Source organism: Chlamydotis macqueenii, chromosome 6 (genome assembly GCF_036417535.1).
Source record: "Chlamydotis macqueenii isolate bChlMac1 chromosome 6, bChlMac1.mat, whole genome shotgun sequence".
NCBI lineage: Eukaryota > Metazoa > Chordata > Aves > Otidiformes > Otididae > Chlamydotis > Chlamydotis macqueenii.
Genome location: NC_141561.1, coordinates 2,823,745 through 2,848,593, shown reverse-complemented (window position 1 = coordinate 2,848,593; position 24,849 = coordinate 2,823,745). Strand labels below are relative to the sequence as shown.

Here is a 24,849-nt window from a genome sequence, read left to right as displayed (position 1 = left end):
TGTTCAAACCAAAAGATAACAAAAATAAATCAGATGCTTGTTCCTTTTTGTCCCTTCTGAAACACAAAAGCTGCACTCAGAGGAATGTTGTATCCCTGGCACTTCATGGAATCCAAAGCAGGGTCAGCGCTGGAGCGAAGGAGAGCGCTACGTTGTGAAGGCTCAAACCTGAGCAGTGGTCTGAGAGCTCCGAGCTGCCGGACCGGGAGCCTGGGGAAGTGAAGGAGACTTAGAAATCCTGTCTACTTTCCAGTACAGGGAACTGATAGATGGCTGTCCGGCCAGCCACTGGAAAGAAATGTTGTGCTTTGGCATGGAGAAATCCCGGCGTATCCGTGCGTGTGATGTATCTGGGACGGGGAGAAGAGAATGCCGCCGCCTCTAGGAAGTCCTCTTACACATTTCCGTGATTTGAGAGAGAGAAAGTCACGTTAGTACATAGTGGAAAGAGAAAATGAGCCTTGCTCTAGGGTGCTGGAAATCAAATGGTTAATAGTACAAGAAATCTTTATGGCCCTCTTGTAAATCTTGCTCAATTAAAGGGAACATAGCAATTTTAAATGAGCTGTCCCAGGAAATCAACACTGGTTTTCAATGTGTGCAAATTGAAAACAATCTATGCCAGAACATCTTGTGCTAGTGCCAGCTAAAAAGAAGAAAGAAAGGAAAAAAAAAAAATCAAATTGATAGGTTTCAGAGTTGATAATGGTGCTGGAGTGCTGTGCCTGGAAATCACTGAATAACTGTTCCGTTGATACAACAGTTACTGTATGTAAATGTATATATGGTGCCTTTGCGGTAATAACAAAATACCTGAAATCCTGAATTCCTTGCTAAGCGTGCAGCATTGCGGTTACTAAGATACAACCCGATGCAACGTTTTGCCATTTGCCTTAACCTGAGATGATTCCGTGAATGTCAAATAACATAAAGCGAAGGATGTTCGAAATTCATGCAAAACATGATGTCGGTATGTGCGACCTCAACTCCGTGGTAGCATAATGTGTTAAATTATCTTGCTGTAGTTCCAAAAAGCTTCATAGATTAAGTTTTTTACAAGTGCTACTCTCTGTAACAGTGGGAAATTTTGAAAACAATTTAACATTCTACCTCTTCAGCTTTTCGGTTTGCCTTAGCTTCTCAAAACTCCCATATCTCAGACTGTTTTTATAGTACGATGCTCCCTGCCTGTGTCCGTCGTCATTTCGGACAGACATCTTTGCTCTGAACGTGTCTTGGATCTCCTTCTCGGTATGACTCTTCACACTTAGTTACATACATGGCAATCTCCAAGTGGTCTTTTATTGCTGGTTGCACGGAAATTTGAAAATGGAGATTAAAATAAAGTTATGTGCCCTTATATTGGTTTTACACGTTGGTCTTCTCTATTGGTAAGTGGCAGCAGGAAGGCGTGCTACAGAAATGCATTTGTATCAAACGTATTGGCAAAATTTATACAGAAATGCTAAGTAGTCAACAATTAATAAAGTTCAAGACTGTAGAGTTCGACTGAGAAAAATTTAGAAGACCAGTGTGAAATCCTAGCACTTCAGAAGATTTGTGCTCTTTAATGCTTGTAGATAAATTCAGTGTTCCCATCTTTGTGGCCTGTGTTATAAGGGCCCAGGCTGCCGTTCACTGTACGATTGCAACAAATTTAGAGTTTGCTGTGGGATTTGTATCGGTGAATAAAATTGATAAAGCAGAAAGGATCGTTTATTCTGTGCTGTCCAATTAACTGTGCCACTCTGGCTTAGTTATAGCAAGTGGGAAGACATACCAATACAAAATATTTTGATACATGGGTATAACAATAGTTGTTGATGACGTGAGGAACGTTAGGGTACAGTGTTACTGCTGGGCAGACAAATTCATATTTTCTGTGTTTAAGGTTTCTTTACAAGGTCTAAACCAAAGGTCTATTTAAAGAAAAATATTTTAAACAGCTTGTTTTTATCTGCTACTTGACGTACAAACTGGGTCTACCTTGGTATAGCCCTCAGTTGGGCTGACCTACAGCAGTCCCAGGCCAACTGGTTTGAGTGTCTCCATTGACTGCAGTTCCGTGGGTGTTTTAGGATGAATGCTTGCCTTGAGTACGTTTACACCGCTTTGTAGCAAAGCCCTCGTATGCAAGATGAGGATCTAGCTGCATGAGCAGATTCTTAATCTTAGTAGTTTCGCAGAGGATGTGTTTATAGTTGAAAAAGTAAATGGTTCAGAAGACTGGATCTGGTTTGTGTTGACTATTTGGAGCCCCACCCTTACCTGTTTGGTCATTCCACTTAGTAACATATAACTGTTACCTACGTGAACGACAGCGTTACGACTCTTTTTAGTGATGTTTGTATTCTGCATCGTTGCTTGGTTAGCGTTTCACATTATAATAACACATTTGGAGGCAAATTTCAGTAGCACTCGTGTTGGCTCTTTGCAATTACATCAGGCTGGCTTTCTAAACCTCCTCTGAAACTCTTGTTTTGTGTGTAAGGCCAGTCGCTTTCTCTAGCACCAAAACTTTTGCGGAGGTACGCGTTGCTGGAAGTGTTCAAGAGAGATAGTAGCTACTGGAGTGGAGGAAAGGATTGAACGCCGTACCTGCTAACGCAGAATTTCAAGAAGAGTGTACTGATATATTCCTCGTTTAGAGTGCTACAAGGCTGCTAGGAACTTTGGATGCCGTAGAGCAGAAAACTCCTTCAGTTAGGAGAAGAGTTACATGCATTTCACTCACGTTCGAACCAGCAGCTTTGCTGGGAAGAGCGGCTCTCTTTTATGGGTGGCTCAAGAACAGGAATGATAAAAGTGATGAAGCCATAGCTGATGTGCCTTTTTTTCTTTTTTTTTTTTTTTTTTTTTAAGCTATATCATCATAAACACATACCAACGTATGGTCTAGAGATGTATTCTAGAGTTGGCAGGTAAACATTAGGTAGTGCTTCTTAAGTATTTCATCTTGTATAGCATGATAGGGAAGTATGTGGCACAGCTGCTTAGAATCTTACCGCTGAAGTTTGGGCTGTTAAAATTGCCGCATACGGTTGCAGAGATCTTGGTTCAGTGAGAATTAAAGGCTTTCTCGTCTGTTTTTCAGGCCATCATGATATTTTTCAAAATAATTCATGTTACTCAGACTTCTGATATTTTTTTCTGTTCTCTGAAATTGAGCAGCAGCTAAAATGGGTATTTCCTACCGCAGTAGTGCACGCAGCCATTTTTCATATCTTCATTTTGTGTCTTTATGTATGATCATGTGTTTGTTGACTTCTGCTTACATTAAGATGAAACTACGAGCTTTTAGTTCCTCAGATGAGGGTCCTGTTTGTCACATTTGTTCATCACCTTGTTAATCCAAAGTGAGGGTGAAAGTAGAATTTTACACGGTTATTTTAGGCCCCGACTTTTGTGTAAGTGTGTTCGCCACATGTTTCCACATTGACATTTTCAAAAAAGCTGACCAAAAATTTCTCCATTGGCACAGCTGTGTCCTGCCATCCCTTGAAAGACATCTTTAAAATCCGATCAACTTCTCTGTGTGTGCAGGTGCTTTTACCATGGGTGCAGGCCATCGGCCATCCGAATAGTTGGGCCTAGCGCGTCAGGCTTACTCCGCGTCAGACCAAGGCCACTGAGTGCCGCTTCCAAAAATCTGGGAAGTGTACTCTTCCAGCTGGCAAATTTAAAGCAAGTTTGCGTTAAGATGAAGATGGGCTTTAGTCCTTAGGCTTCAGCTCACTGTTAGTGTCTCAGCACTGGGTTTGAAGAGAAATCTTTTTATCTGCCAGATTAGTAGTTGTCAGGGGATCCGTTTGTCCCATCCATTTCCATCTGGCGGAATTCAGTACGAATTTAAAGGTTGTTTTTTTTTTTTTTTTTTTTCTTCTTGAGCGATGTCTCGATGCTGTCTTTGGGAAATGAGTTCTGTCATCTGGAAGCTCCCACTAACCCCTTCCTACCGGCTGCCGTACCTTTAATTAGAAAAGTTTACAAGTACAGAAGAGGAAACAAAAGCTTCAAGGTTTGGAAACTCTCTTGTATTAAGGCTAAGTCCAGATAGTGTAAAAACATGCTGGGAGTGAACAAACTGGGACACTTAGCTTGTGACTCTGTGAAGAAGGAAAAAATTCTGCTTTAAATTAGACCGGTTGTGACATTGCGTTCCCAGATCCATACGAGTTACAAGGCTGTACTGCTATTACCCTTAGATTTTTTTTAATTACTAAGATAACTTGCAAAGCAATTTAAAGCGTTTGCTTCTTGTTTATGAATGGAGGCCTTAAACGATGTCAGTCTTTTGCATTGTATGGTAGAAGTTTCTTTGGTTTGAAAGGGGATTTTTTTGGTGGTAGAGAAAATTGTACATAAAATCTTGTAATAAAAAAACCAAACTCGCATGTAACCAAGTTGTCTGTTGGCTGTTATTGAAAGTCTTGTTCTCGGATCCTTTTTCTGAGATGTGAAGAGCTGGCTAACATGGAGCGAACAGCAGTTGTTTGTGTGAGAGGCTTTTCTTGATCTCTGTATGACAGCATTAATGCAGCCGTTCGTTGGGTTGTTTTGGAAGCAAGAAACGTGATGCACTTTGTATGTTCAATTTACGTTGTAGATTTTGGAATACAACAATGAGTAATAAAAAATAATTTAAAAATAGGAATTGAAAGGTAGAAAACTTTGTATTTGTAGTGATCTGCAAATTGGTTAAAAAAAAAAAAAGGTTAAAAACCAGTCAGACAGCTGGGTTTGAGTGCAGAAGTATCAGTAGCCATTTACATGATGCTCTGGGAATTACTCTTTTTCCCGGTGATGAAGAACTGTGCAGCAAAGCTTCTCACTGCCTATCCTGTAGCTTTCCGCCAGCTCGCTCTCAGTGCTGCAAATGTTAAGCACGTGCTTCAGTATCTCTGTTAGGATATCGAACAGTGTCGGAACCTGATTAACTTACTGCTATCGGATGATTCTTGTGATCAGCTTGCTGTAGGAGATGTTCAGTGTAATGCTTTCTCTCTGTCAGCTGTAGCTAGTACTGCAGCCATCCCCACTGAGTGTGATTTGTCCTTTTTTTCCGATTACGATCCACTGCAGCGAGAGCGCCTGCCGGAAAGCGAGGCAGAAGGCACCACGGATGCCCAGGTCCCAAGGCATCCCTACCAGGTCCCCTGCCTCCTACCTCTCTGAAACTCTTAGAGTAGTACTCACAACCTCTGCATGGTGTCCTGCTTTAGGAAGTAGGCTTGGTTTTGGTCATCCTGATTTTTGTGATGTTAGGAAATCCGACCGGTGACCAAGTCTGCCAGCAAGACCGTTGTGGCTTGCTTGCTCGTTTACTTGGAAATACTCTAGGGAAGAACAGCCTGGAAAGAAGCAGGGAGTAGGTATGGATTAGGAGAACTGTCTTCATTCTTGCTTTACATGCACAAACTGCCAGCTTAGGTTTTCATCTATATTTAGGTTTTTAACTGAAAAAGTCTGATGTGACTATAAACATTTCCATATCCACCGTTTGCGTGAACTGGCCTGTGACCATTCCTGTCCGTGACGTTCTCCGCCAGCCGCAGCTCTCAGTTCTAACGTCATCAGCAGCCTCCCTGGAGGAAGGTGCCTGCGTTCCTTCTGATGCTTCTCTAAACTAGGTGAGGGCTGAGGAAATACACTGGGACAAGTTTTCCCCTGAGGAGACTCTACAGAGAGATACTAAAGAAGTGGAGAATCACGGAAGAAATTCTTCCCGGTGAGGCACTGGCACAGGCTGCCCAGAGGAGCTGTGAGTGCCCCGTCCCTGGCAGTGCCCAAGGCCAGGTTGGATGGGGCTGAGCGACCTGGACTGGTGGGAGGTGTCCCTGCCCAGGGCAGGGGACTGGGACTGGATGGGCTTTAAGGTCCCTTCCACCCCAAACTGTTCTGGGATCCTATGGGTAGCAAGAGAGAGTTCAGCTGGTGTCAGAGTGAGATGTGTTACGACGGTTAGGAGAGGACTTGAGCAGATGAGGAAGCATTTCAGGACCCTACTACTCAATATGTGTGGGAGATTTTTTGTATTTTGTATAATTAAATAATGTGCATATTGTATATTTATATGAAATATTATATAGATAATAATATTTTTACATTTCAGTATGAATCAGTGTTCAGAATGTAGTTTCAGGGAAAATTTGGCTCTGTCAAATTCTGCAGCGAGGATAATTATTTTTATTATCACCACGGTGGCCAGAACAATACACGATGTGTGTATCAGTAATTGCTCAAGATCAGCAAAGCTTCCAGACTGGTAAATACGTTAAGACATCATGAGGTCTGAGGTGTGTTTATATATAAACTACTGTTGCCTGAGCTATTTTTCTCATCTCTGACCTTTTCGCAAACTCAGAAGGCTTCAGAAAAGCTTGCAACGAAGAAGTGGGTTTTATTAGCCTTTTAGGAGGATGGGTACTTTTTTTTTTTATTTTTAAAGAATTTTGATCTCTATTTCTGAATAAATAGCTATTTTTTTTAAATGATCAAACAGATTCAAATAATAGGGCATTTTATATAAATATAGACTCAGTAGTGATCCAGTGTGAATTACATTGAACTCGGTGGGAAACCATCTATTAACCTCACCCAGAATAGAATTGCAATTCCAGAAACTGAGTTCTGCTTTAGGAGCTGCGTGTCAGGGGATTATTAAAATACCGTCCCGATACTTTATGAATGAATTGGACAATTAGTAGTACTAATTAGCAGCAACATCCTTTTGAAAGAACTACTTAGAGGAAGCGCGGTGATGAATATTCCTCGGTGGTGAAGGAGAGGGCCTTCTGCAGGCGGCGTGCTCCGTGCTGGGTAGTGAAACAAAATTCCTTCTCTGTATCTATTTATTTTGAACTCTTTAAGGCGGGATACTTGCTGGAGTACAGACTGTCCAGACTTCTGTAGCCTGACAATGTTTAACACCTTGTAAGGCGCTGCGGAGATATTCAGTAACGAAATCTGTGTGTGAGATAACTTTGGTTATTGTTTTACTGGGAGATGAACGCTCTGTAGCCATGGAGGGATGGTGGAAGCGAGGCGTACGGAAAGCGCGAGTGCTGCGGTGACCAAGTTGGTCGCATCACTGAATAAGCAAAGAGTAAAATTCAGAAAAACCCTTGGCTCTGCAGGGAGTGGTGGTGAAAGCTGTTCCCTGTACCTTCCCTAAGGTACTTCCCCTATAAAAAGGTTAGTGATGAGAGGATTGTCAAGCAACGACGGTTTTGGTCTTTTTCCTTTTTTTTTTTATTTTTGCTTCTTTAAGAGTTTCCAAATTATCTTGTAACTGAAGAGTAACAATTGAAAAAAAAAAAATTCATGTGGTATTCCCATACTGGGGTGGGTTGCTTCCTTTCTATGTGAACTTTAGATGTACAAAGTAACATTTCAGATTTAGGATCAAATTTTTAGGAAATTTAGGAGAAGATTTCTCTGCCACTGAGAAAATTGATGGCAAAGCGTCTGCGCTGGATGCCAGTCATTGAGTCCTTCTGTCAGCTGCGATGGGCGGCTGCATTTGGCCTGTCTGAGACTTGAAAATAATCTAGATTTGCCAGTTATGGAGAACTGTGCCAAGAATTTTTTGAATAAGAAATAGCACAGTTTAGAAAAGTTTGTTATTTTCTTTTTTCAGGATTTAATTTTAAACAACGGCATAATATCAAGTCTAAAAGAAGGCACTTGATTGTGTGATGATAAAGTATCATGGGGCAAAAATATAAACTGTTAGTGTGCTTGTTGCATTAAATTTCTTCTTTCCTAATGTTCGAGGCTTTGGATAAGAGATTAACTTTCGAGTCCAGGTATCCTTTTCTGTTCCTTCTGCTATTTTTACGTTTATTCAAGTACTGTTCAGCTGCTGACGGCATGTTCTTACAGGAACCAAAAAGCTTACAGTCTTGGTGTCAACACAAGTATATTTATTTAAAATAATCTGAATCAGAATATAGAAATGAACATATTCTGGTGCGATGAGTTAGCTCTTACCGATGAAAGAGGTGTTCCAGCGCGGGGTGGAAGCTCCCAGGGTAGCTGGATGGGCAGGAGGAAAGCGATTCAGCTGTCTTGTGCCTCATCTATGTCAAGCATTTCAAAAAAATGTATGTTAATATAAATAGAATGCGTATAACTATTGTTATTGGCCTTTATGCAATCTGTAAATATGCTTTTGAGACTCTTTCTGCAAGTTGTATGCATTACAAAGCACAGGAGAGGTTCGGAGTTGTAATCCAGGACCGCTGAGCCCGCGGAGGAGTTTTCTGATGTAGTTTCCGCTGCCGAGGTATGATGCAGTCGAATAAATGAAGCCGTCTATAAATTATTTCTTTTATTGTGTGGCAAGAAAGAGAGGACTGTATACACTTGCTGATAGTGGAAAACAGCATTCCTGTCAGAAGAAAAGGGGCGGGTTTTTTATTTATTTATTTATTTTAAGTATATGACTTACCAAATTTTGTCATGGATCTTTGTTCAGTGGGTGACAGCTGAGGTTGCAGTTGCTCTGGTGGGGACCCCTGTGGTGGGAAGAAGATTGTTTCTCTCTCCTTGGGGTTATTTTACCAAGTATGCTCGCTTTGGGATATTTCTATTTTGTATGTTAAGGCTTCACGTTAGCCACAGAAATCAAGAAGGAAATGGATGAACGTTGTCCTCTCCCCGTGAGAATGGCTCTGGTACCAACTGCAGAAAGAAATTCAGTTATTTCTTAGTTTCCAGTAGTGATGACTATGTAAAATTTGTGACTAACTCATTCTTATGTGCCTCTAACAACATTTGTTTAGGTAAAAAAAGAGGGGGAAAAGACAAATTGGTATCGTACAGAACTAAAATGATTTGTTTATTATCTGAATTCTCATCAGTTTCACAGTTATCTATTAAATTAAAGATCAGTGAAGGAGAAAAGTAGATTCCATTTCTGTTGTGATCTAAAAAATAGAAATGCGTGTGCAACAGGTGCACATGGAAATAAATCACAAGTTTTTAATGTGTTGCAGGTGAATGAAAATGCTTTTAAATTATTCATTAATTTTTAATTCTAACATGTTTTCACAAACCCAAAATAAATTGTAAAGCATGTTTGTTGGAGAGAACCTTTAGTTTCCATACCTTACAGGTCCAAATCTCGCGTATTAACTTCATCGAAATATCCAGAACGGGGAGCAGGGAAGGTATTCCCGTTTAACGTACGGCACACGGGCAGACACTTGCCATAGCAACCGGCGGTTAGGGACGGTGAGTGCCGCCGTACGCGGGCCCGCGCCGCGCTCTCCTCTCCATTACCCGGGGTTGTGCAGGAGGGATTTTATGGTCAGAAACCCATCTGTCCGTCCGTTCGTGTTCGTTCCCTTTTTAAATGGCCAGGTATGCTGTTTCTGAATAGTAGCATGCACCTTTCCTGTCAAAACCAAGGCTTTTTGTAAAAGAAAAGTAATTTCGGGGTTGTAAGATGTGTTATTAGCGCTCATCGCTTTCTTTATGGAAGTACCAGATGTGCAGGATTTATAGGATTGAGAGTATTGGCTGAAGTGATGTCTCTGATTTTTTCCTCTTGCCAATTAAAAATCCATTTCTTTTTTTTTTTTCCTGTAACTGGAGAAAAAAAAAAAAGCAAAAGAACACCTAGATAGTGTCCCTTCTTACATCTTCTCTATTCCAAGCTGCATCCACTGAAACGACACCGTTGCCAAATCTGTGAAGAACGTTAGTATGTTAGCCTGATAGCTATGTATCGCATACGTAAAACAAATATGTTCCTCTGTTAGCCTTCTAGCTATATATCACATAAATAAAACAAATGTGTTAGCACGGTAACCTCAATAGCTACAGCTAATTTTTAAATTAACTTCTCCAAAAGACCTGCCTGTTGTTATTGTATTTCTTTTTGCTTTAATGTTGTTCCACTCAGCGTATCGCGTTGTTAGGCAGCTAAACTGTGTTTTTGAAGTTATGTTAATATGGCCAACTTGTTGTCACGCGAAAGAACGGCATGTTTGAAAAAGGCCATATGTTTGTGCAAAGGTAGCCCTGGAAGGTAGGATATGTGCTTCTTTTTTTTATGTCATCTGTTATGTTTTAACTCCATTTTCTCCAGATACCATGTCTAGGAAATACTCAGATAATAGATGTGATGTACTCAAAACAGATATTTTTTTTTTTTTTTCACATGCGCACCTGCTCTTTGGGATTGTAACAGTTAAAATTTAGAATGAGGATCATACATTTTGAATATGTAGACAGCTAAATATTACCTTTATTTAAACAACGAAATACACTGAGATCCTCCTATGAAAACAGGAGGTGAGAAGGTATTTTGAATACTGCAGTGTTCTAACATGAAATAAATGAGCAAACATGGAATTTCCCCAAGCGCTTTGGACAGGCACGAGCCAAATTCACTGCTGCGCTTCCCGCTTGGAGTTCCTCATTCCCGTACACGTGCCTCTCCTTCCTGGTCCAGCACAAGCACTCCTCCGGCCGCGGAGATTAGGGAACCGATCTAGGTTAAGACTAATCCCACAGAAATACCCAAATCGGCTCCCTTATCTGCTTCACCGGGCCAGCGCTGGGCTCCGCGGAGGAGAGGGAGCAGTGCCGAACCCAGAAAAAATCCGGTGTCCCAATAGTTTCCAAGGTTTCTACTGAGGAGCTACCAGAGCCCTGATTTAAGCCAGGTCTTCTGGGTTGATTGGGGTTCCAGGTCTACACTGGGGAGACCCAAAAATCCTGTCACCCCCGGTTAGTTCAACCGTAATTGTGCAAAGCCATTTTCACCAGCTGTTTATACTGGTTTATAAGAAAAAAAAAATTAAATATGAGACTCTGCTTAGGCTAAGTGCGTGATTCTCCATCACATGTTCCAGTCACAGGATGTTTTGGGGGAAAATGCCTACAAGTCTACAATGTACTTTCAATGATATCTAAGCTACTTCAGGGTTTTTTATGTTAATTTATATATATGTATGTTTGTGAGTGTATATATATGTAGAGGTGTGCATATAAATTAGATATAAATAAGCAAAACTGGGCATCTTTTTTACAATTTAAGTTCTCTGAAGTTTTCTGGTAGATATTCTCAGGAATATCTCGTTAGAAAGTCCTTTTATCCCCTCTCCAGCTGTGTGGGCTCTGTTTCTATAGCCATAAATTCTGTGGAAGGGTAAAGCGGTGGAGGACGTAGCCAGAGGTGGACCCTGCCCTTGGGCAGTAGAATATTCTTCTGATTTTGCATTTATGGTCAATGAAGACGAGATCCTCCTACAGAATACAGCTGTATTTAGCATCAGATGAGATAAATTTATTTTAAATCACACCTTGGACTCTGCCTTTCTTCACTGATTACCGAGAGCACCTAGGTGAACTCAGCAGTTTTGTTCCGTGTTTGCTTTCCTGAACGCGCCCGTGGTTTTAGAGTAGTGAAGCAGTCTGCTGGAGAAGCCGTGCAGCCTACGTGAAACACAGGTTTTGATAACTTGTCTTTCTGCAAATCTTATTTTAATACGACATGTATTTACTTTCAGGAAGAAGAGACTTTATCACAACAAAACGGGCAAGGAAACATAAAGACTTGAAGAAACAGCACTTCTCTAACTCTTCAAAAGCTCAGAGACCCACCAAAATCCAGTGGATTACCTCTGCCAGCCTTCCTCGTTTGAGGTAAGGGAATTCTCTCTTTGCCACTCTTTCTCTTCCTCTCACATCCATATGGATAGTAAGCACAGACTGGATGCTTGGAAACAGATCTCTGAGCTTTTGAGCTTTTTTTTGTATCTTGGGAGCCCATGGCTCTGGGTTGGAATATGCTCTTTTGGAAGAGCGTTTTTCAGTCATGCTGCAGCGTAAACGGGAAGAATAACCTGAGAAACAGCCCGTAATCAAGTTGATTGGTTTAGAAGAAATACATTTAAGACCTACCTGAAGGAAAAAAGAGAACTGGCTGACTGCCATTCTCTTTCAACTGGGCGTTTGTGACAGCGCACAGCTGAAAAGTTATTGAGTTTGTTTCTGTTAGTGGAAGATCATTTTTTGGCATTTTTTCTTATGGAAAGTAGAGTATCTTTAATTTTAGATACATCAAATACCATAGTTGTAAGAATATTGTATGTATCTTAAGAGATTAGATGGGAACAGGATTTTTTTAATCTGTTAGCACAGACTTGTTATGTAAATAGAAAGCTCCCAAAGCGAGCGAGGCAGCACACGCGCTGCGAAAGCAGATGTCTCTTCCCCAGAAATCCCTTCCCCATTACATCCCTGCAACTTGGTGAGAACTCACTGGGAAGTTTATTGTTATGGATATGTAAGCAATGGAAAAATAAACGTGTTGTAGTCACTGTGTAAGTTCTGTGAATGATAAAAATAAAGGGATCTTTTCATGGATGGTGCCGTGCTGTTTAATAACAGGACAGCCTGTGACAATCACCTTTTTGTGTTAAGTAGCAGGCTTCAGAAGTGCTTTTTTTTTTTTTTTTTTTTCAATGTCAAGCATCCATTTTTTTAACTGAAAAAAAATAATCCTTTAAAGTTTGTGGGTTTTTTTTTTAAGACGATTATTTGTAATTCTTTATCACAAAGCCTGGTGCTTCCAAATAGGCAAAGAAAGACAGGAGGGTTGGTTAAAAGGAGAATGAGAGCAAGACTTTTGGGAGGGGAAAAGCGATGCAGAACCTGTTGACTTAGCCCCAAAAATTCTCTTGGCTCGCCATATGGAAGCCTTTTGGTTATCGTGAGTGGTCTATGCTTAGGATTTACAGATCTGTGTCCTGTGGCTGGTCATCTGCCTCTGTGGTGCTGGTGTTTTGATGCCAGTACGTTTGTAAATGGCATATGCGTAATAAAGGTAATGGCTGTTTTTTCAGCAGAAACTTTGAATTACGTCTTTGCTTACACATTTCCATTTCTGTATACTCAGTATGGACAACTTTTATCATTAATTTCTTGTTACTATTTTATTTAGATGTTTAAAATCAGGCTGTTTGTTTGAATTCATTTTAATAACACTTTTCTGTAGATTTCTTCAGGCTTTTATCAGAATCTTCTTACTGACACTGCTTCAATCCCTGTACCGTCCCCGTGACCCGGTTATTTTAAGCCCTGTCGTGACTTAGGTTTCATTCTTGGGCCGTTTCATCCACCTGTTGGAATTGTTTCCAGTAAATCAGTTTTACAGTGTTTGCTGTGATTAGCATTCTATGCTCGGGGGAAGTTCTTCCTAAAAATGTTTCTTATCAATACCTTTCAATGTGTTTAAACATGAATAAATAATTTTAGCTGAGGAATGTAATACCCATAGTGAAAACATGATCTGAAATGTATTTGTGTGCAAAATCTTTAATGGTAGGTTATATCATCTTTCTGTTTATTTCGGTACTGTAAAGACAAGCTGTGTTGGGAAGCCATGGATTCTTATTTATTTATAATTTGATGAGTAACCTACATTAAAATGCTCATTCTTTGAAGTATGTCACGCAGCTGATGTACAGCACAAACAAGTTAAGATTTCTGCCACTTCTAGAGTTGAAGAATAAATTCTTACGTTTCAGTTATGCCATTTTTATGTTAAATTTTAAAATTTAGAATTTCTGGAGTAATCTAGAAAACATTGGCGTTCAGTTTCCTGATAAGCTGAAGCAGGTAGCTGCAGCGTCTCAAACTCCCTAAGGTTTTTATCATTCTTTCACAGTGTCTGACTTTGCTGGGAGTAACCTTTACTGCAGCTCTGTCCATCCGATACCCCAGCTCTTCAGCTGCTAGAATTGAAGTTTTGGGTTGGGTTGGTTTGTTTTCAGTGATATGTATTCAGTATTTAGAGCCCTATGACTCCATGCATTTATAAACTCATAGTTTTGTTTGTTCAACAAAGTTGTTTAACCCTTTCAACTAAGGGGAAGAGGCTTTGTTTCACTAACAGCAATAATATTAATTTTTTTGTTATGCGTGTTCTATTATTTTTTTATTTTAATAATATCTGTGGACTGGGTGTGCCTTGTTAGTGCTCTGGATACACAAAAATATTCAGTATTAAGCACAAGTAAGCCCTGTAATGTTCAGAAGCACTAAATCTATAGTGCTGAAACATGGAAGCTTTGTAGTCCCCCTGTCTTTAAGAAATTCTGAACGTATATTCATAATTTTATAGGAGCATCAGTTTGAAAGTGACACTGTTTGGGGAAGAGCTTTAGTGAGTCAATAATTTTTCTCCTGAGTAGTTTGCGTATGACAAAGCTGTTGGCTGAAAGGCTCTGCCGGGTTGGTGAATGCCGTCTGAAACAACCAAGGCTCTTTGGAACCCGTCTTTGCAACGTGCCATGCCCCAAGGTTTGCCCTTAGATTAGGAAGGTGCTGATCACCAGATGAGTCAGTTGAATTACTGGTACTAGTGAAGTCGGTGAAAGGCAAACAGCGGGTCGTCACCAAGGAAGCAAAAAGGTCTTGCTTGTAAATTTATCTAAGATATTTTAATAATCCTAGTAAATACTGCGTTTGGCATTTGCAGCCAGTGTGCTTTGTGACCTATGTGCTTATACCCTGTTTGTTTGTCTTACCTGAAAATTTTTGGTCACATTTTTTAATCTATATGTTTTCTGTTAGAGGAGCAGGATTTAACAACCAAGACCTTTACTGTAACGACAGATGGCTTTAAAAGAGATTCCAGTTACGCGATCTGTAAATCGGAGCAAATGCATTGGGCTTTCTGTAGGATTCCAAAAGCATTGATTGGCTATGTTGCATCTCTTTTAATTGAAGTTTTATTTTTTTTAAATACAAAATCCTCCATAATTCTGGAAATGGCTGGATAACTGGCGGGTGTTATGGAATAACCCAGGTTCTGTTCAGCTGGGGGTTCACCAGTATCTGCGTACCTGTACTGGTGGATCCCTTTAGGTAACCGAGGCCGTTTGCGGTGTCGCGACTCTTTAAAGCCCAGACTTTTTGCCTTTGTGGTTGAGGGTTTTCAGCACATGTCAGTACAACTCGAGTTGTCTGAAGACGTGACCTTTTTTTGTATTGCATACGAGTGCCATCGTAAAAATCCATACTCATTTTTATAGCAATCTACTCATTCTTCTGCACAGTGAACCATCATAATGTAGTAAAAGGTATCTTTTTTTAATCAGTTCCAGTCAGAGCCATCTTGCTCTTCTTTAAAAGCAAATATTATTACAGTTTATAGTACAAAGTAATTGGATAAGGGCTTGCAAAGCAATCAAGAAAAGTGAAATAAAAACGTTTGGCCCATTCTTTAATTTAAATAATGCAACTGTCTCAACAGCTGCAACGTGGGCTGCAAGAGTTCCTCAGATGAGGGGTGTAGTAAGACAAGGAGCCAGCCTCAATGGACATAGCCCATTATCGAGATCCAAACAGGAGACTATCTAAAGCAAAGCCGAACGTGCATCAAGAATTTTAAGAAGCCTGAAGATCCCCAAGGTAACTAGAAGCAAGACCATGAGCAGTAATGTAGGTAAGTATTCAAAAGTAAATCACTGCTTTGACTAAGCTGAGAATCGTTTGATTTTCTTTTGATAGCTTTATGCTATGGTAGTAAAGATTGTTGCAGAATGTGTTTCAGGTGATACAATACAAAATATTTGAGCCAGTTTTAAAAGAATTAGTCAGAACAGCAGACATCTTCAACATTTAACGGTGCCAAGGTAGAAGAATAAACAATTTAGCGACTCATATCTTTGCGCAAGGTAGACGGTGCACCCCCGTAAGTGGACCTTTTTGATAACGGAATAAAGAATAAAAAAGCATTCTTGACCTAGATTTAACAGGTTGTCTTGAAACAGCATCTGAAGCACAGCATTTTAATGGTAATAAAATTACCACTTTGTGACAGCGTGATTCATATGGAGTATTGGTCATAACTGGTAGTAATATATTTTGACATAATTAAACAACAGAACTGCAGTTGTCTGTATCAGAAAATGTTTCAGCGCCTTTCCTGACCTAGATTATATTGCAGTAGCAAAGTGTCGCTGCCGTGCCCTGAGATGAAGCCAGAACTTTACAGTAAAATCTAACGTGAAACGCGCTTATTCTTATACATTTTCTTAATGAAAATATAAGGTTATACCATGTCAACAACCAGCAGATGGAGAAAAAGAACGTCCTAGGAAGCTCAAAGAACACGCTAGGAAACTGAGCTATAAATACCAGGCTAATTCCGTAGCTTTAAGATTTCTCCAAAGCTTTTTTAAATCCCTCCAGAAAAGACTGAAGAGATCCCTAATCTGAAGTGCCCCAGTTGAAGAAACGTGTACGTTTTTATTTTTAAATAAAATTATGTTAATCTATAATGGATTGTTTGGACATCTTAATGAGCGAATGTAGTATCTGGACTATATTCATGGCTTCAAAATAAGGTTTTTAAACATATTGGTATGTTTTCATTCTTATCAGTGCTTATTTCTTCAGAGAAAATACAGAATTCTGTCTCATCGCCTCTGAACTGATATATATATATAGTATTCCCACGGAATACTTGATGTTCACAACTCGTTTTGAATCTCTTTTTTTAGAGAGCTTTCCCTTTCAGTAGAAAGAACTGAAAGAGGAGCAGTCTTATTTGGTAGGATTTTAGGAAAATTTAGAAGACCTTTTGATATTTTTTCCTTTGCATTTATAAATTATACTTATGGAACCGAACATTGTGGCTTTATTTAGAAATATTTGGTTTTCTGGCTTCCAGACTTAAAATTATAAATTCTTGAAAGCAGGCTTTTAGATTCCACAGCATTTTAGGGAGGATGTTACTCTCATGTTGTAGTTGGAGTTGGTGAATCTGCGATGTGAACAAGTTCTAAGGAAGCATCTCCAATAAAGTTGGGATGGTGAGATAAGGGAACTGTTGAGTGTGGAAGTGGAAGGATTCTTTTCTCCGTCATGTTGGATGAAAAGATGTATGCGCTTGTATGGCTGAAGCACTGTCTTTCCTCTTGAAGTTAGCGAAACCAGTAGCTGGGGGTGTCATGAGACATGATTGTGATGTAACCGTAGAATGATACTGGTTTGAAGGGGTGTCTGGAGGTCACACAGAGCAACTGAGTTTGGCAGGGATCTCTGGAGGTCACCTTGTCCAATCCCCCTGTTCACACAGGGTCACCTAGAGCACGTCACCCGGCATCACGGCCAGACAGTTCTTTAATATGTCCACAGATGGAGACCCCACCACCTCTCGGGCAGCCTGTGCCAGTGCTCCATCACCCTCGCAGTAAAAAAGTGTTTCCTCATGTTCAGAATGAACCTCTTGTGCTTCTGTCTGTGCCCATTACCTCTTCTCCTGCTACTGGACACCAGTGAAAGCACCTGGCCCCATCGTCTTTGCACTCTTCTTTCAGACACTCGAGAAGATCCCCCCAGAGCCTTAATTTTCCTAATTTGTAGTCAAAACTTTCCATGTAGCACGTGTCTGCTGCTTGTCCTTTAAATGAGGACGTCAGAGGAGATTCTGACTCCATCTTCTCCTGAACCACATGTGAGCTGATTGAAGACAGCAGTAAGATCTCCCTTCACCTTCTCTTCGTCAGCTTCTTCTTCCATAAGGATCTCTTCACTCTTTAAAATTCTCTCTTACTTTCTGCACTCGTTTTCCTTTAGAAAATGCATTAAAAATATTATCTTTTTCACAAATTTCTGAGTTTTCATTGCATGTTCCCTCTATAAGAGGAAGGCAATTGGAGAGCTTGAAAAAATTGAAGATCACAAAACTCCCTAGAGTGCTGGGAATTTTTACGAACAGCGTGTAGCGACGGTGTCTGACACAAGGCTCGGTATGTGTTCACGGTCAGCGAGACCTCAGGTAGAATTTATTTTGCAGGAGTGGACACTGCCCTTGAAAGAAAATATGTATTAGCCAGAAGAAGGCAAAGCAGAGAAACAAGCTAGCGACAGATTTAGAAAGCAGGGCTGTTAAAGAACAGCTGAAAGGATTGGGCTTGTTTATTCTAGGAGAAAAGAGAGCATGGTAGGATGGGCATAAGGCTTTAAAGAGATAAGAGGTTTTTATAAAAGCAATGGTGACAGTTGCTCTGTAGATTTAAAAAAGTTTAATTTGCGCAAAGGATAAATTAGGATAGATGTAAAGAGAAAACTGTGCCAACTTTTTTGTTTTACCTCATATTTGGCTGCAAATAGAGATGAAAAACTGAGGTATTTTACCTGTAACTGTCATGAAATCTAAGATAGGAAATTTTTTTTAAAAAATGCATAAAGAGGCAGTTTTCAGAGAGAATCTTGGTAATTTTGACCTTCTGCTGCTGGCAGTGGGCTGAGCGGATCGCTCTCCTGAGATCCCTCTTCAGATCCTCAGTTTCTGTCATTCTGTCAGCTTAATTGTGGGCTTGGCTTTGGTTTGTGTCCCTGCAAACTTTTCCTGTTACTGATAATATACCTTAGTTTAAGGTATGTGGTATTTAAAGGCTTTATGTGTGGCAGTTTTCATTACAAAAAAAAATAAATAAACAAAAGGACCTTTTTTTCCTAAATGAAATGTTTTGGAAAACTCTTATTTAAAATTGAGCAAAATTCAGTTTCAGCAGCCTTTGGAGGTTTGCCACTGATTTCCTTGAAAGCAGATTTCCATTGGGATGATAGGCTGAGATGTAACATAAGAAATAAATACATTGAAAGAAATGTGGGACGCTATCGTACCTGTCTGTAGCTTGATTTCATATTTCTTAGATTTTTTTTTTTTTCTGCCAAGAGTTTATGGCGTTTGTTCGTGACGCTAATGGCTTTGTTTATGGAGGTTTGTTGTGACAATATCTCTGCTACTAAATTAATTTCTTTTGATCAAGCTTTACATATGTTGTGATGAAGAGCTGACTTCATGGTTTTTTGCCTACATTTGTTCCAAAAACTCACTTTTGGAGCGCGGCGCCAGAACATGCGAAATATCTGTGTTACTCCACGTTTCCTGAGACTTTTTTCAGAGAATAAAGGACTGTTTGAGTTTTAAGTTAGTAAGTGGCACAACACATTGTCCTTCAGCTCGGATGAAGTAGCGTGTTTTCCAGGCTCTCATCTTTTTTGGAGCTTTGTTCTTCAACTCTTGATGAATGTACTGCATCCTTAAAGGGACACATGGTTTGAATTTCTGGGTGCCTGTGGTCCTTACTCTCTTTTTTTTTTTTTTTCTTTTCTCTGCTTTGATGAGCTGGTGGAATTCTCTCATACTTGTATGTGATTCACCCTTTTGTTTAGCTCCTTCTGAAGAGAATCAAACCTTTTTTGTCTAGCTTAGCATATATGCAGCCTATTGCATGTATGGTAAAATCAGGTTTTATAGTGAGCAACGCCATGGATACCTGGCAGGACGGAGTTGAGCATCGTTACCGGGTACCACCTTGCTCTGCATTAAACCTAACGATGCCGTGTCTGGATGGCAACACACCTCCAAGGAGAGTTTCACACTGAAGTAGAGACCAGAATGCTTTTTATTAGCACAAAACCAAATGTCCCGTTTTCTAGGAGCCAGGCTGCAGCCTTCACAGTTTATTAGACGATGCCATTTTTCCTAATTAAGGTGTCAATGTGGGTATGTCTGATAATTGTTATATAAAAATTCAACTCAAAAATACACAGACAGTAACGTTTAGATACTTTGCTCGTTTTAGTAGGCTGAAAATACCTCAGCTTTCCTAAAAGTAGATCTCTTGAGTGAAGGGGATGGGACAGCCAGACAGGAAAGAGGTTTTTCACTCGTGAAGCACAAAATCTTATTTGAAACTAGTGGCGTGTGTACAGTCGAGAACTTTATCATGCTTCTTGCTGGAATACACATTAAACTTTAGTAGAGTAAATTGTACATTAGCATTTTCTTAAATATTAGATTTTTTAATGCTCATAGTGTTTTATGGAAATGTGTGTATAAAATAAAAAGTGAAAACAGTTCTTTCAGAATTTCAAAGAAGGAATGATATTCTAAGAAACCTCTCTGATTAAATGTTTATAAATATGAAGACATAATTAAGAATCATTTAATATTGAAATCTTAACTTCATAGATGGACTGTATTGCATACTATTGCATATCTTCTGTTTCATCTGATTCTTTATTTTTCAGCTTGGAATGAACACGATGAACATATCCACCTTCAGTCTAGTGCTTGATGAGGAAAAAGGTCAGGCTTTTTTTTTTATTATTATTTTTTTTTTAAATTCCTGTGCCTTATGTGTAATTACTATGTTAAGCAATTCTTTATATTTGCATTACTTATTTCATAGATCTTAAATAAGAAACCAAGTGTGGTGTTTTAATATGAAGGTGAGAAAGATTCTTTTAAAATCAAATGGTATATTCACAAAACAGCTGACTCAGACTGGTGCAAGTAGAAAAAGAAGCTATGGAAGGAAAGGTCGTGTATACAAATCTTCATAGTAATTCATTTGAAAATGATTAAACTTATAATTAATGATCCTCTTTCTGTATCAAGAAGGAAATATTTGTCATAATTTTCATGGAGTGAAAGCATTTAAAAGAATTAAAATCACCCACTTTTTAAAAAAATATCCTTGAACTTCTGAGTCCGCTTTTAGCAAACAGAGAACTGTCTAGTTCTTAAATAAGACAGTGGGGCCAAATTCTCAGAATTCTTACACGTTCAATTAGCGCGTCGCTGCGGGACAGTCAGTGGTAAACTACCAATGCTAGCGATTCATCCGTCATCTTGTACGGGTCTGGAGCAGCCCAGGCTCTCAAACACTATTGCATTTCTGCCAGATAAGGCTGTCGAGTTTGCATTAAGGGGTCTGAATGGCTGACTTCTATGTTATCATATTTTTTTAATATCTTAAGAGTATTTTCATGAGGGAAATTGCTGAGTAGAGATACATAATTCAGTAAACAATTTAAAAAATAGCACTTGGAGAAAATAATTCCATGTGTCTAAAAATAGTGTAGTCACGTGACTTATTACTTGGGCACAAAAGCATAATTTCCAGGTTTAATTTGCAATCCTACTGTGTTTCTGACATTCTCGTGCACAGAAACTCGGTCTGAATTATTCAAATGATTTAAATATTGCTGTGTCCTGAACTTCAGGTGTCTCATACAAAGGAGCTTTATACAGTTTATTGAGGCCTCTGCGTTTGAGATGTGGGAGTATGATTTTCATTTTTACCATTTATTGCTTAATTTTTGATATTGCAGTGCACAGTTAATGGAGATCTGGGGCTAATCCGGTAATTGTTACGCCAGCAGCTCAGAGCCTTTCACCATATTTCCAGCAAGATGACTTTTCCCTTTTTTTAACTGCTTATCTAAAATCTAATTGAGTTTTCATGTTCAGGTTTTTTAAATAGTTACATTTAAGTATTCTTTTCTTTTAAAATGAACTTTTTTATTTTCGCAAATTTATATTTTCCTAGTAACCGGTAAGTTAATTTAAAAAAAGCAGTCAAGTAGAACTGAATACTTACAAACAGTTATTGCCTATTTATTTTCTACATCTATTAGATACCTTAAGAACATTCTGTATCGAATGTTTCTAAAATTGATATAATCCTTATTATAAAACCATTATAAAACTATATTTAGTAATTTTAGATTTTTGGAAGCCTGAAACATGAGGATTGAAAGCAGCTTATTTGTTTATTCGTGTCCTTGGATCTCCTGAAGTCATTTTAACTTTGGTCTGAAACTTTAAAACATTTATAGCTGAATCATTTCATGATAATCAGTGTGTTGCTATTGGAGTTTTAAGTTTATGTTGATTTTAAGTTTCTTATCCCTTTTTTTGGACAGATGTGCATGTTTGCAGTGTTTTTTTTCTGATGAGTCTGTGTGTTATGTTAGTGAGAAGGATCCCACTGTGACAGAGCAGGTTTTTCTCTATTAATATCTTCTTCTGTTGTGGCAATTGGTCTTGAAAGGTCTGAATTCTCTCTCTTGTACGTGCAGATTGCTTTTTTTTTTTTCTTCCACATTTTGCAGTCATCTCTTATTTTTCTTGACCTGCAGTCATGGTGACTTTCCCTGATAGACTATTCTAGAGCTTGATAGTTTCTTAGCAAGCTAACAGAACGGCAGTTGGTGTAGCAAAGTTTCAGGGGTATAACCATGGAAAATACCTGAAGCCACAGAGAATTAAGGTTTACTCATGTGCTTGTTCCAAAATACTGAATTTTAGAAAAGCATTACATCAACAAAAGCAAAATATTTCAAAAACTGTGGCTTTCTTATGGCAAGATATGTTTTAGAGGAGACAAATTCCTATTCAAACAAAGCCCCAAAAAACTGAAAGCTTTAAAATTATAAAATTATAAAAACTATTATATTGTAGAAAGCTATAAAATCCTCAGCTAGGAACCTTACTGCAACTGTTCTCTGCTATGGAATACTTGACTCGCTGTCTTGTTTCAGAGAATAAAAAAAAAAAGTAGCCAGTTTGTGTAAGATGTTAAAGCTAGATGCCTGCAGATTGAAACAAGAACATTGAAATGTAAATGTATGAATGACTTTTGACCATTTAAAAACAAAAAAGAGAGAAAACATCCAAATCCAGGTTTGCTTTTCCTAGATTTGTAGGTTGCTGAAGATGAACACTGTGTATGATACAAGTTTCTCATTTCATTATACGAGCTCCCTAAAGTGGATGTAGTAACGTTTCTTCACTTCTTGCTAACGTATACTTTAGTAATATTCTATTTCATAATTTTCCCTAAGAGAGCTTTTGGTAATGGTGACATGAGACTTATCTACAAAATAACTGGGTTGATTTAAATCGCACATCAAATATTAGTCATAATTTAAAAAAAAAATCTGAGTGCTTATGTTATTTTGACAGTAAAGTAGGCCGTCTCGCATGCACACAGTTTGACCTATTTCCTTTGTAAAGAAAAAAACTGATGTGGTAGAAGGCCTGAGAGAGCATTATGACTCTTCTGTATTTTTCTGTGGACTCTATCGGGTGACGTTTGTATTTATTAAATTCTTATTGAGTAGACAGAGCTGATGTTTAAAAAGAAAATCCTTTTGTTTCCTGCCATCTCTTTTGGTGTCGTACAGTGTAGTTTTGCTCTTTATCAAAACCCTTTGAGATGCTCGGTGTATGGATACGTGCACGCGTGTGCACAAAGGAGGTACTTGCTCTGTTCTTTCACTGGCAGTGAAAACCTCCACTGCTCCTAGCCCTGCGAGTTACACACATAGATGTGTTAAAGGCAGTCATACTTTGAGGAAGTTTCAAGTTTTGGTAGTATACCTGCACTAAATAAAGGATGCTAAAAGAATCGTATGCCTTCCCAGTTCAGCCATTGCCTTGGAGAACTGTAATGGCACAGTTAAGTCTCCTGACTTGAGGATACATTGCAGCTCAATGAACTCCAGTTTTGACCTGGTAGGAAGGAGGTCATGTGTAAGGGTTACAACTTCTGATTAGTTAACAGCATGCTGGTCCAAAATGGTCCTAGAGAAAAGAATCAGATTGTGTGCTTGTTGTAATTTAGCCCTGACTGGGACCAGACTACACAGTCTCTCTCTCACTTCCCTCACCCTCCGAGAGAACAGGGGGAGATAATATATGAAAAAATGGCTCGAGGTTTGAGATAAGGACAGGGAGAGATCCTTAAAGTTGCCATTACGGGCAAAACAGACTCCTCACATTCCTCCTCTGCTCCAGCGTGGGGTCCCTCCCACGGGCCACAGTCCTTCGTGAAACTGCTCCGGCGTGGGTCATCTCTTCCACGGGGTGCAGCCCCTCCAGAACAGCTGTCCCAGCAGGGCCTCCACGGGCCACAGCCTCCTTCAGGCCTCCACCTGCTCCGGCGTGGGGTCCTCCACGGGCTGCAGGTGGATCTCTGCTCCTCCGTGGGCCTCCATGGGCTGCAGGGGCACAGCCGGCCTCACCATGGGCTGCACCGCTGGCTGCAGGGGAATCTCTGCCGGGAGCAGCATTACAGCTCCCCCTCCTTCTTCAATGACAGCATCTGCAGCCGTTCCTCTCACAAGAAATTCTTCACAACAGGCTGGCAGACGCCTCTCAGGATCTCTTCACATCATCCATCTCATCTCCTTTCCACTTCTTGCGGCCGGGCCGGGCCGAGTTGGGCCCAGTCGGCTGCCCGGCGGGAGGCCAGAGGGTGAGGCCTGCAAGGCCCATGAGGCTCGCGCCTCCCCCTCTCTGCCCCCGCTCAGCTTCTTCACATCTCTCTCTTTTTTTTTTTTTTTTTTTTTTTTTCTGTTTTCCCCTTCTTAAATACCTTATCACAGAGGCATTATCATTCTGTCACCAATTAGCTTGGCCTTGGCCAGCAGCAGGTCCACCCTAGGCCAGGCCGAGTCCACTGAAAAAGGGGAGCGACTTCTAGCAGTTTCCTACAGAAGCTACCACTGTAGCTCCCCCTCACTAAATAAAACCGGAACACTGCTCTTAATGAATCTGTGAACATAAGTCAGTCGCTCTCCATGAGAATCTCTTCCCTGTCTGTCCGTGACACAGCTGAAAATTGTTTTATTAGCATAGATTCCAACCTAGTAGGTCTGAAGTGGCGGCTTCTGTCCATCCACGTGGAGATAAAGGCTGGGTGAGCTGGGGGATGTCCAGTGGGCTACTGGTACAGGAGATTGACTGGATCTAGAGACAGGTACAGTGGCCTGGACCTTTGAAATTTTTTTGCTGTTTTTGCATGAATTCATCCAAATAGCTGTCATTTTATAGAGTGGTTAAGTTGGGGTCTTCCTATCCTAAAAAGTTCTACGGCATCAAAAGTAATGTAAGTTAGGAATGCATAAGCCTTGTTATAGTACAAAATGAAGCTGTCCCTGATACAGTTCAAAATAATTTAATAGCAAAGGTAGCTGGGCTAGTATAAACTCTTTCTACTGTATACGGAGTATATCACA

The 24,849-nt window shown here is 39.8% G+C and overlaps 1 protein-coding gene across 9 annotated transcripts in view; it reads left to right on the top strand.

Annotated features, from left to right (window-relative positions):
• Nucleotides 1-24,849, top strand: part of MBD5 (methyl-CpG binding domain protein 5) — a 132,992-nt gene that overhangs the window by 61,453 nt on the left and 46,690 nt on the right. For all 9 annotated transcript variants that reach the window (XM_086750317.1, XM_086750318.1, XM_086750315.1 and 6 more), the window contains 3 exons: nucleotides 11,523-11,658; nucleotides 15,275-15,466; nucleotides 20,071-20,128. The gene's annotated coding sequence lies outside the window, so the exon portion shown is untranslated. The remainder of the gene's footprint in view (nucleotides 1-11,522; nucleotides 11,659-15,274; nucleotides 15,467-20,070; nucleotides 20,129-24,849) is intronic.